Raw genomic sequence first — 9,972 nt, forward strand, 5'->3', positions numbered from 1 at the left:
CGCTGAAGGAGATGGAGAAAGCTCCCAGGCCAGGGATCAAGATGTTCCCCAATGAAATATTCCAGATGTTTCTAAGGTTTAAAAAAAGCAAGTCAGGCCCCCATGACGCATCATTAAAAAGCACAAAAAAAAGGGCACAACCCCAATCATTTGCCATTGCAGGTCACCTTTAGCTACAAAACAGTAGATCAACCTGTGGCGATAAGTCTTTCATTCAGCTGACAGGCTGATGAAAGTTGGCCTCTTCTTGTCAATCCAGACCTTTCATTATCGCAGAATTCACTAATGGAAAGGAGACAAAAAATGCAGTCACGTATTACAAATTCACATCCATAGGAACTCCTATAATAAAGCCATGCTAAGACTGTGACACGAAGCAACGAGATCAAGAAGATGCAACGTTCACACCAGCGCATCCATCTGCAATGTGTCGCGTGCCGGGTCACGGCCGCGGTGTCGGACCAGGACGTGCTGTCACTTACCTTGTGTGCTACAGCAACCGCAAGGGCACGCGGGCTGACTCCATGGGTGAACGTCAGCCCCCCCGACACCGAAGTGGCTCAGGGCAGTGTCACAACAACCTTGCTGTTACTTCAACCCACGGCACTTCTTGTATGCAAAATTATACCACACACATCAGGTCTCTTTAGCATTATTTTTTTTTTTCTTATAGGCACGACAAGAGAATCACAAGTATGACACGTGCGCTCTGCATCACTAATGCGGATGCTAATATAAGATATGATTTAAATTGCTAATAGGGCTGACTGTTGCTAGTAAGATACAAGAATCCGTCTACCAAGATTTTCTGCATTTTTAAAGATCCCTCTTTATTCCTAAGGGGCAGCAAATTGTCTCAGGGAGGGGGAAAAAAAATCTTCCACTCACACTAGTACTGGGTTAGGAAGGGTTTTTTTGCCATCAGGATTAATCTGGTTCTTCAGCTTGTGGAAAGGTGGCTTCCGTGGTACGGGCCAGGGGCGGTCATGCAGGCGCTGTCAGGGGTGCAGTAGTTTCACCACCCCAAAATGCTGACGGCCCCTGCGCTGGTTCACCACCACGAGCGGATTAGCAGCCGCTCTTTGCAAGGCATGTTGATGAGTCTCATTAGCTGCAGGCAGGGGATATAAAAACCAGAGGGAAGAAACGGGCTGAAACCAGAAGAAGAACCAGGAGATTTTTGTCTTCTTTTCCCTCCTGGGGGACTGACTTGCTTGAAACAAGCTTTACTTTGAACCGAGGGGAGGCAAGTCTTCTAGCTAAAGCGGGGCCCCATGGTATTTGTCTGGCTCTTCAATGGGCAGAGTGTCCTTGACTTTTCCTTTCGTTTCAACGGGTGTCATTCAGGTGCTTGCACCCCACTCAGCCAGGCATGCAGGGAGTTTTGCTGGGGCCAGCAACTGCTAAGCCAGGAAACCTGACCCCCGGGAGCAATAGTGAAAGCCATCATCGTGGCACAGTACCTCCAGATTGTGCTGGTGGGAGCAGGGAAACAGATGGCTGAGCGGCTGCTAGGTACGGCCCCTAGATAATGCCATCCGTCTGATGGAGCGCTGCCAGAGGGAGAAGACTTCTGCGGAATAGCATGAAATGATGAGCAACATCCAGATGTTAGTCCAAGCCCAGGCTGAACCATAAAGAGACCGGGTGAAATGCATGATTTTTCTGCACGAGGCCAGCACAAATAGTGGGTGCCCCAAGCCGCAGGACGTGGGCAGATGTAGTAGGGAGGTGATTCTCCCAAGGGAAGATGGATGTCTCCAGCTAAAGGAGGACCAAAAGCAAGACAGCAGCCATAAGAAAAGTGTCGCGGTTGCCGGGCGAGCTGGGCCGCAGGCCTATGATGCACCTAGGTCTCCCATGTCTTGCTCCAGAAGCCAGGCCCGTGGTCCAGCCCCTTGGCAGCTGCATCTCTGGGCTGCAGCCCCACCTTCACCACCCGTGTTAATGCGATGGACTCAGCTCGCTCTGGGGCCTGTAAATGCCTTTTCTTCAGGGACCTGTGACCAGTGACTTCGTCAAAGTGATGGCACAAAAAGCATGACTGAGTTGCCCAAAACAGGCACGATCTAAACCACGATTTGCCTCGACAAACAGGGCACCTCCTAGTCACCTGGGAAGCTTTCCAGGTTCAAATGGATAATGAATCTAGATGCCTCTGCAGTTTTGTCGCTGGTGAGCGGGGTGAAATGAGAGCATGCGCAGTGACCCTTGAGATGCCAAAGGCAGTCCTCCGTCGTAAACACAACTGGGTCCTGAAAACTGCATCTTAAGTCGAAATGTTGTAACTTGGATCTGATTTTCCCATTGGAAATAATGTTATAAATGGGGGACTGGTTCCTGAACCAAGTCCCGATACCCTATTTTCACCAAAAATAACCCAGAATTTTGTACTCAATCAATTATAGCTGAGTAATATAGCTACATCAATGTATTTATATTGTAACTAGCAATCGTGTTGATTTGGAAGGGCTTCTTTGAGGTGACTTTGCTGGATGTTTTGAAGGGCTCTTGGCTGAAGTCTTCTCAGGAGTCTCGGCTGCAGGTTCTTCTGGAGCTGTGTCTGCTTTCTTAAAGAAAGTGTCCAAGGAAATTCAGACAGATGTTCTCCAGGGAGCTGGGCAAATCAGCAGACTCCTTCACTGGCGTGGCTCGTGTCGGATCAAGTGTTGTAAAGTCAAAACTGACGTCAGAAAGTTGAAACAGGGTGTCAACTTATAAACGTTGTAAGTGCAAAACGTTGTAACTCGAAACATTGTAAGTCAAGGACTGCCTGTACATGCCGCTTAGCAGTGAGCCTATGGCGATACATACTTTTAAAGCAATTATATGGCTTAACATACATTGAATCCTGCAAAAATTTTTACATTTCTATCATGAAAGAAAACGATGAATAATGCATTTCTTTTTTACTAGATAATTATTTTATTTTTTGACTCATGAGTTGTGTCAAGTTGCATTTGGATGGAAATGGAAATGCAATTAAAACATGCAAAACAGCATTTTAAAATTGCTTCTCGTTAATGAAATAAAACTAACTGAAATATGCTGGTTGCGTAAGGAAAGGAATAAGGTTATCAAAACATATTTTGTATTTTAGAAATCTGGTATTATACAAACGAAGCATTATGTGTACCGAGTGGAGTGAACTGAACTCCTTTTGTTCCGGTCACCGTGTTCTCCGAGAATTTAAAAATATCAGATCTCCGCCTTTTTATTCAGAGACTGGAAGGGAGAAAGAGAAGCAACTGTTCCTGCTTCTTCAGTTCCTAAACTGGTTTCCAACTTCGGACGAACGAGCCATTGAATCAGACTAGATCCATAAACTAAAATGTCCTCTTGGCACCGGCAGAAGGGGCTGCTTTAGTAGACTCTGGGTCCAGCTGCTTAGCCAGTTCAGATGTGTCACTTGAAAACGTCAGTGGTGCACAAGCATTAGCACCAGTGGCAGCTAACTGGAGTCCACTGGGCTTGCTCTTAGGTACGTAGGAGTGTGCATCCTTCCTTCGTCCTGTTTAAGCACCATCAGTCAAATTCGATCTGGCCGACGTGTGACAATGAAGAGGCCGACTCGCTACCACCTGCAGCCCCGTGCACCGGGAAGGAGCAAAGAGGCAAGTCATAGGATCACATAGAAATGAAGGGCTGGAAGGGACCTCAAAAGATCATTGAGTCCAACCCCCCTGCTCTGGGCAGGAATACCGCTGAGATTAAGTGATCCCTGCCAGGTGTCTGTCCGGTCTCGCTGAATTTAGACAGCCAGCCTCAAAAAGAGACATAAGCATTAACACGGAGGCTGATAAGGTGATTGCACTTGAGAAAATGTACTAGGACTCATTTCACCATTAGAGATGGCACTGAGAAAATCCTTGATACATGTGAAGAGCTTTTACTGTATATGCTTTATACATTAATGCTGATGGGGCTAATACGATACGCACTTCAGTAAACAGGTGAAAGTACTTGCTACACTTTAAGGGACGTCACTGGAAAAAAAATGCATTTACATGAGAAGGAGGCTGTTGGTGAAGCTCTTACAGCATTTGTTTCTCATGAGAGGTTTTGAATGAGTGTCAATATGGACTTAGAAATTCAAGTTGGCAGGCACGTGAGGACAGAAACGCATTGTTCGGTTCCCTAAGGAAGACAAGTAGGATCCTAGGTCATGCCCAGAGGCAAAGCAAGTGGGGGAAATTACTCTGGGAACCTGAACTCAACACCTTCTAGGATCAAGCCGGAGGGGGGCACTAAGCTTCTTACAAGCAGTGGGCTTGATAAACACAAATGTAGACGAAGCCTCCTATTAAAAAAAAATCCAAAGGCAGGCGGCTGAGAAAGAAAACAGCCAACAGTCCTCGCGCAGGGTGTGCATCCTCTCAGTCCGTTTTCCTACACCAGCTTTCAGCATCTTGAAACGTGGGGGCAGACTGGAGAGAAACCTGGGGGTGGCTATAGAGGAGGAAAGCAAGTCTGAAGGATGCCTTGTCAGGAGCTTGGATTTACACCAAAAGTCAGAAGCCGCAGTTGTAGGGGCCAACGTGGGCAAGGGAACAGGGAGTGCCAGGATGCGGGGAGAAGGTGGGAGGCATCTGGGCGGCAGCAGTCTTGCAGGGGGGAGAGGCGGTGGCGCTGCGGGCAGGGCGCAGATCTGGGAGTCAGGAGAGCTGAGTTTGAATCATGCCTCTGCCTGTGACCTTCCTCCCCTAGCCTTTGCCTGTCTCAGCTGCAAGCTCTCTGGAGCAAGGACTGGCTTTTACTCTGGCTGTAGGAAGCACCCAGCACCACGAGCCAGGATCTCAGCTGGAGGCCTCTGGTTATAGCCACTGCTCTGCAATAAAGCGTGCTTGCTCCACTTGAAGGGACGTTGCTGGCACGAAGAGGTAGTACATAATAATTACGTGCCATGGTTAATGGGTGCCAAAAGTTCCCTTAAATCATAGGATCACACAGAAATGAAGGGCTGGAAGGGACCTCGAAAGGTCATCATGTCCAACCCCCCTGCTCTGGGCAGGAATACCGCTGACCCTGACCAGGCGTCTGTCCGGTCTTGCTGAATTTAGACTGCCAGCCTCAAGACATATGCATTATACATTAAGGAGTTATATCTACTGCTCTGCAATAAGGGGCAAGCTGTAGGGGTGAGATACTAAAATGCTGGAGGCCATATGAGGACCTGGGCAGACCTTTGAGGTGAAGAGGACTTGAGATGCTTCATGGACCGAGAGGAGAAGCCAGTGCTTGGTGGGGCAGACCCAGTGGGTGCTGCCAACAAAACAGGCCCTGGTGACGGCATCACGCTGCGTGGGTTTTACTGGTGGAAGCCAGCAGCGTAACTGGGGCGCCGTGGGCATCTGGGACGACCAGCCCAGGCACTGACTGGAGGGAGGTGTAAAAAGCCAAATGCCTTCAGCAGCTTCGTGACTGCGATTGCAACGGCAGCACAGTGGCAAACAGCCCTGAGGGCTGCCCTCGGTGGCAGATGAGATTCAAGAGCTCTCTGCACTCTCCTGGGACGTGGTGCATTGCAATTATCCACAGAGTGCTAAGCGGTGTGGGCTGCCTGGGATATGACCAGCCCCATTACATTGTTTTGGGGTGCCGCACATGCAGAGAAGCACTTGGGAACTGCTCGGTGTCGCGAATGCATCGGGGATACGGATACAGAATCCAGTTGGGGCTATTGAATAGTAGGGAGAAAATCCAGGAAGAGCAAGCGGCTGTTTGGGGGACCTGGGGGTGGATGGGAAGGACTGGAGCAGAAAGGGATGAATATATTCAAGAAACCTGGCACTGTGATCGAAGAAGGTGCTTTGGCGAAGCTGGGCTGGGGACAGAACGAGGAAGGCGTTCTCAAAGGCCGAGAAACATGCGTTGGGTTGAGCGTGAGCCATGCTAGGAATGGCTGCGCCCATAGGATGGCTGTGATTTTTGGTACAAGGCTTCATTTGGGACCAGAATGATGCACAAGTATTACACCGATGGGGACAGTATGAGAACCTAAATAGAGCTGAAGAAGAGAAAACCGAATAGCATGCGGCAACCATATACCACGAGTCTTGACTAAGCAATCCCATCCCATTCTTGCTTGCTAGAAATGAATAAGAAGATGTCTATTTGATTCTTCCTGTTATCCGAGCTGGTCAAAATATTCCAGAAAATATTTGCCTGAGTATCTGCAAATTAACCACAAAGAATGTTCATTGCCTCCAAATCTTTTTCACAAAAATGAGTGTTTTTTCACCAGAAGAAAAATTGCGGTTTTCAGTTACTGCTTCTTCCCCTCTTTTGAAGAGGGAAATGTGTGGGTTGTTCATCTTTCATTGCAAAACCAGGACATTTTAACCAGAACAAATATTCTTTTTTTTCACAGAAAAAGGACATTTTAGCCAAAACATTTTTTTCCCCCTACAAAAAGGACATTTTAACCAAAACAAATATTTTTTTCACAAAAACAACGTTTTGCTTAGGTCAACAGGACTTCTAATTCTGGGAGAACTGTTTCAACGAGGCAGTTTCTAACTTGCAATTTACACCTTGAAATAATTTACCAAGGGGCGGGGGGTGTTCTTCATCACTTAGCGTCCTTCTTTTATTATGTGCCATCACTTTGATGGGTGGAGGGAAGCTGAGGCAGACAGGAGTGCTTGGTATAATGATGCAAGCCCAACCTCAGCAAAGAAGAGAGTGTACCTTTATGCTGGGAAGAGGTGCCCAAGCAGCTCCCCTGTTGCTCATGATGCTCCTAACCAAAAATACATTTTTATTGTCTCCCCTATCTAGTGTACAAAGCCGAGGTGCTCTGGGAACAACAGAGCTGGCCAAGACAGTTGCTACAGCCCATCTGTACTCTTTCTGGGGTATACACTGTTCTGGCTCATCACCCGCTTCCTGAAGGGAGGCCTTGCAAAGCTTTTGTGTGCAAACCAGACCCTCGTGCCCCACAATGGGAGCTAATTTATAGGAGCACCCCAAACGTCTCATCTGACCTTAAAATCTCTGGATGAGATCAGACCCCATTAAATTGAGGGCAAAGCTCCAACTGACTTAAGTACAACTTCTCTCAACCTGCCACAGTGTCTCAGAGCCATGTCTTTGACTGGTAGGCAGAATATGAAAATCATGGTTGCAAACAAGTCAAGTCCTGCGGTCTGGAACTGTAAGAATAGCGATCGCGCTGCGCTGGGGCTAATTACCGCAGGGGCCGGGACGAAATTCTCTCCGTTTTACCAGTGTAACTAATTTATTTGCTGTGTCTTGACTGTGTTCTACATGCAATATTTATAAGGTGCTTTGGGCAAAAGGGGCTGTGTAAGTGTAAAGTATTATTACTGTTATGATGCGTTCTTTCTGCCATCTGGGTCATTTGTGCTATTGACCACGCAGTACGCACTTTTCAGACTTGGTTTCTCTGTAGGAAAAGAAAAGCAGATACTAGTTATTCTGCAGCAGCATGGTATTCCCCTTGCATCCCCATAAGTCATGTAACAAGAGTCAGGGCAGCTGAAGACGGGGTCGGCATTGGGAGCCGCGCCCGACGTCTTGATAAATTCTCAAGAAGTTGCCTGTGAGTCGTCAGATGTGATTCACATGTGCCTATTACAAAAGGGTGTTATCTGTGTCTAAAACATGAAGGTTATAAAGCATAGCCTCGCAGAGCTCTATTTCTTCTACAAGCCACCACATCCAACCCGGAGGGATGGAGAAAAGGTAAAGCTGGCTAAATAACCCTGCTTCAAATTGGATTCTAGCTGGGTTCTGGACTCTTGCATTCCCCTTTCAGCCATCACAGCTCTCTACACTTTTTCCCGTTCGTATTCGAGATCCTGCATTTTCACACCAAAAGTGTGATGACCACAAAGGGATAAATGAGGTGCCCATTCCTCTGAACTGCTCTAGGATGCGTCATACAGCACATGAGCAAGCTGCCTCCAAAGCTCCTCCAAACCTACAGAATCTGTGAATGCTTCATTTACAATGCTCCCAGAGGCACTGAAATAGCATTTTTATACTCTATATTAAGTATTATTTAAATATGCAGGGCTACAGAAGGAAAAAAAATATCTCTTTCCTATTACATGTATTTTCCTGATGAATATTTGAGCTGTGATTATACATGTTCATATCACAGTGATCATTTTCTCTCTTTAGTTATTTCTGATTTGTGTCTGAGATCTGGGCTCCCTGTAATTAGCTTCCCAACAGCTGAGCCTGGATATGGCTGGTCAGATGTGGTGGTATTGTTCTGCCCACTAGAAAGGCTTAGAAGTCTGATTTGGCAAGTTCCTGAGAACTAGGCTCCCACTGGCTTTATGACCAGAATGAACCCATGAAGACCAGCTCCCACGCTCAGCTCTAGATTATTTCCTGCTTCAGATGACACTGGGCATGTCTACACATGCTCTTTAATGTGCAGTAGACTATTTTACTGCTGATTACATCATGTAAAAAACTGCATTACTCTGATGAGCAGTAAAAGAGTTTACTGTGTATTAAGCATCACTAAAAAAGTATGCAAATGTGCAGCATAGCCTAATGCACATTAATTTAGTACCTCACATTGGAGGTACTAAATTTAATGCGCATTTAAAAAGCTGCATTAATGCATGTGTAGACATGCCCACTGACTAATATCTCAAGTAGGCACCATCCTTAGAAAAAAGAGCTTGTTCTTCCCCATAGCCCTAATTATTAAACCCACTTTCCCGATGGCAAAATGGAAGTACTTAAGCTTAAGTGACTTCACCATGTCCAGAGAGGGTGCCCATAGACAGCCAGACTTAGAGGGAGTCCTTGACTCCCTGCGCTGTCTCAGACCTCTGGACCTCTCTCCCTGGCTACGTGTGCTCTGGTGAGCTTAGGTGCTCTATACCCAGCCTGGTAATCTTCTTTTTGCATGTTTCTTGTAATCTCCTCAAGCCCTCTCCGTCTTGGTTAGGTGACCTTTAATCCTATTAGGAGGAACTATTTTTAAAGTTGTATTTGCAAAGTCATGCTTTAGTGTCCGTTCCAAACTCTTATTTGCTTTTAAGGAGGAAATAACTAACCTCTTCTTTTAGCAATTTCTGAGTGTTGTCAGTTAAGTGGGTCTCGTCCTAACTCCCCATATTCCTCCCTTTCCCTTAGTCACTTTGGCCATGTGTAGATGAAATGAGAGGCATGTCTGCAAAACACTTTAAAGTGCACTAAATACTTTTGCACCACTTTAATGGTGTCGGTGTTTACACACTTTGGCAGTGTATTGAGCATTAATTCCGGCCACTCCTTTGAGGAGTTTTAGTTTGCTGCCCCTACAGCCGCAGAGCGAAGCACTGGGCTCTGTGCAGCTCCATAGCTTCACAGGGAGCCCTGCAGGCAGCCTGGCAGCAGCCCAGGAACTCAGGCTCTGCCCAAGAAAAGCAGCAAGCCTGATCTCCCCGCCGACCCCCACAAGTATTCCTGCCTGCCTGAGCTGCGCAGGGGCCTGGCGCTTCCCTCCATGGCTGCGGTGCCCCCTGGGACCCCCGAGCCGGGTGCCTGCGGGCGGGTGCTGCCTGTGGGGGGAGCTGCTGCTGCCGCTGTCATGGAAGGAAGCACCAACCCACCCCACAGCCCAGGCACTACTCCACCCACTCGCCTCCCCCCCTGCCAGAGAGGCAAGTAAGTCAGCAGGGTGTGTGCGCAACATGGGGTTTTAATCAGCCCAAATTTGAAGCGGTGTTTTTTAAAACTCACCACTTCAATCTGGGGCCCCCATTTCACCTACACACGCCCTTTGACTGATTCTAAAAGACCTCTTCACACTATTCTGGAAACGTAGAGCAGAAGTATGTTATCCCAAAGCTGGCAAGTCAGTCAGCAACACAGAAGTCCTTGACTTCAGAAAAGCCGAATTTGACAAGCTCAAGAGGCTAGTCGGTCAGGCCCTCAGGGACCGTGACCCCAGGGAGATGGGAGTTCAAGAAGAGTGGTTGCTTCTCAAGGAAGCGATCCTCA

The sequence above is a fragment of the Crocodylus porosus genome, unplaced genomic scaffold, assembly GCF_001723895.1.
Source record: "Crocodylus porosus isolate Cpor-Errol unplaced genomic scaffold, CroPor_comp1, whole genome shotgun sequence".
Lineage (NCBI taxonomy): Eukaryota > Metazoa > Chordata > Crocodylia > Crocodylidae > Crocodylus > Crocodylus porosus.